Source organism: Zootermopsis nevadensis, unplaced genomic scaffold, assembly GCF_977971745.1.
Source record: "Zootermopsis nevadensis isolate Lab colony 2312 unplaced genomic scaffold, Znev_1.0 Znev_ptg000248l, whole genome shotgun sequence".
Classification (NCBI taxonomy): domain Eukaryota; kingdom Metazoa; phylum Arthropoda; class Insecta; order Blattodea; family Termopsidae; genus Zootermopsis; species Zootermopsis nevadensis.
In genome coordinates, this window is record NW_028259375.1 from 60,001 (window position 1) to 62,666 (window position 2,666).

General features: G+C 61.9%; 1 pseudogene; it reads left to right on the plus strand.

The window, feature by feature from the left end:
* Positions 1-232: 232 nt before the first annotated feature.
* LOC147870475 (large subunit ribosomal RNA) lies at positions 233-2,666 on the plus strand (annotated as a pseudogene; the record flags this gene model as incomplete).

The following is a 2,666-nucleotide window of genomic DNA, read 5'->3' on the forward strand; positions in this document are numbered from 1 at the left end:
CCATCCTTCCCCGATCGCGTCTGAGAAGAACTGACGCCCGGCTTGATGTGATGGGAGACAGGCAAACTCCCGAGACAGAGAGAGAGACACACACTTGCCGGGCGGGAGCGAAAGATATGACCACAATAAATAATGACCACAAAAAAAACAAAACAAAAAGAAATCAGTTCAATGAGAGAGGCTAAGCTTCCGACCGCTCACATCGGCCCGTCGGTACAAAAAACCATCTTTCCGACCTCAGATCAGGCGAGACTACCCGCTGAATTTAAGCATATTACTAGGCGGAGGAAAAGAAACTAACAAGGATTCCCCCAGTAGCTGCGAGCGAACAGGGAAGAGCCCAGCACGGAATCCCGCGCGGAGACGTGCAGGGAGATGTCGTGTGTGGGAGGTCCCACTCTCCCGGGGCGCGGTCCAGCGAGTCCAAGTCTCCCTTGAATGGGGCCATCGCCCGCAGAGGGTGCCAGGCCCGTAGGACCGCGGCCGCTCCCGGGTGGGGACTCTCCTCAGAGTCGTGTTCCTTGAGAGTGGAGCACTAAGAGGGTGGTAAACTCCATCTAAGGCTAAATATGACCACGAGACCGATAGCGAACAAGTACCGTGAGGGAAAGTTGAAAAGAACTTTGAAGAGAGAGTTCAATAGTACGTGAAACCGTTCAGGGGTAAACGGGAGAGACCCGGAAGACCGATTGGGGAGATTCAGCCCCGTCCGCGCAGTGCCGGCCCCCGGGCGGGTGCTCCCGGATGTTCCCGGCCGCCGGTCGCGCCGCGAGGCGCGCGCCGGTGCGAGTCGGGCCCACCGGCCGCTCGGGGTCTAAAGCCGCGGCCGCGGCGGGGTGCATTTCCTGCCCCTAGTAGGACGTCGGGACCCGTTGGAGGAGCAGGTCCCTCGCGGACCATTGCGGCCTAAGGCCCGGGACAGAGACCGGGGTGGCTTCCGCCGAGGCGCGGGACAAGGGCCGCCCCGGACCCCGGTACATAGCCTGGCCGCCCTCCGACGGTCTGTTTTTTCGTGGTAGCTGGCCCGCTGCCCCCGCCCTCCGCCCGCGAGGGAGGTAAGGGCGGGACGCGAGCGTCCGGTCCGCCGGGGCAAGCTCTCCGGCCGAGGCCGCGGTGCCGTGGCTCTCGCCACGTCCCCGGCCCCCGGCAGGCTGCTGGCCCCCGGAGCCCTCGGACAGCTTTTGGCCGCTCCCGTCTCCGGCGCTTCAGCTTCGGGTGCTCTCCCGACCCGTCTTGAAACACGGACCAAGGAGTCTAACATGTGCGCGAGTCACTGGGACTCATACTAAACCCAGAGGCGCAGTGAAAGCGTGGGGCGCGCCCGGTACGCCGGGCCGCCTCTAAGGGAGGACGGCCGGTCGTGCCTCTCACGGGGTGCGGCCGGCAAGCACTCCCGGGGCGCCTCGGCCCAGGCCGCAGGCGCACCCGGAGCGCACACGTTGGGACCCGAAAGATGGTGAACTATGCCCGGCCAGGACGAAGTCAGGGGAAACCCTGATGGAGGTCCGCAGCGATTCTGACGTGCAAATCGATCGTCAGAGCTGGGTATAGGGGCGAAAGACTAATCGAACCATCTAGTAGCTGGTTCCCTCCGAAGTTTCCCTCAGGATAGCTGGCGCCGAGTTGGAATGGGACCAGTCTCATCCGGTAAAGCGAATGATTAGAGGCCTTGGGGCCGAAACGACCTCAACCTATTCTCAAACTTTAAATGGGTGAGATCTCCGGCTTGCTTGAGCGAAGCCGCGAGACAAGAGAGAGTGGGGGGGGCTTGCTCTCCCCCTCTCTCCCACTCGGATGATGGTGCCAAGTGGGCCAATTTTGGTAAGCAGAACTGGCGCTGTGGGATGAACCAAACGCCGGGTTAAGGCGCCTAAACCGGAGCTCATGGGAGACCATGAAAGGCGTTGGTTGCTTAAGACAGCAGGACGGTGGCCATGGAAGTCGGAATCCGCTAAGGAGTGTGTAACAACTCACCTGCCGAAGCAACTAGCCCTGAAAATGGATGGCGCTAAAGCTCCGTGCCTATACCCGGCCGCCGGAAGGCAAAGGCGTGTAAGCTGAAGCCCCGGCGAGTAGGAGGGCGCGGCGGTGTGCGCGGAAGGGTCAGGGCGCGAGCCCGCCTGGAGCCGCCGCCGGTGCAGATCTTGGTGGTAGTAGCAAATACTCAAGCGAGGGCCTTGAGGGCTGATGCGGAGAAGGGTTTCGTGTGAACAGCCGTTGCACACGAGTCAGTCGATCCTAAGCCCTAGGAGAAATCCGATGTCGATGCGGCGGGGTGACTCCCCGCCCGTCGAGGGCGAAAGGGAATCCGGTTCCTATTCCGGAACCCGGCAGCGGAACCGAACCGTCGGGCCCCTCGAAAGAGAAGCTCGTCGGGGTAACCCAAAGGGACCCGGAGACGCCGTCGGGAGACCCGGGCAGAGTTTTCTGTTCTGCATAAGCGTTCGAGTTCCCTGGAATCCTCTAGCAGGGAGATAGGGTTTGGAACGCGAAGAGCACCGCAGTTGCGGCGGTGTCCGGGTCGTCCCCTCGGACCTTGAAAATCCGGGAGAGGGCTACGCGGAGGTGTCGCGCCGGTTCGTACCCATATCCGCAGCAGGTCTCCAAGGTGAGGAGCCTCTAGTCGATAGACTAATGTAGGTAAGGGAAGTCGGCAAATTGGATCC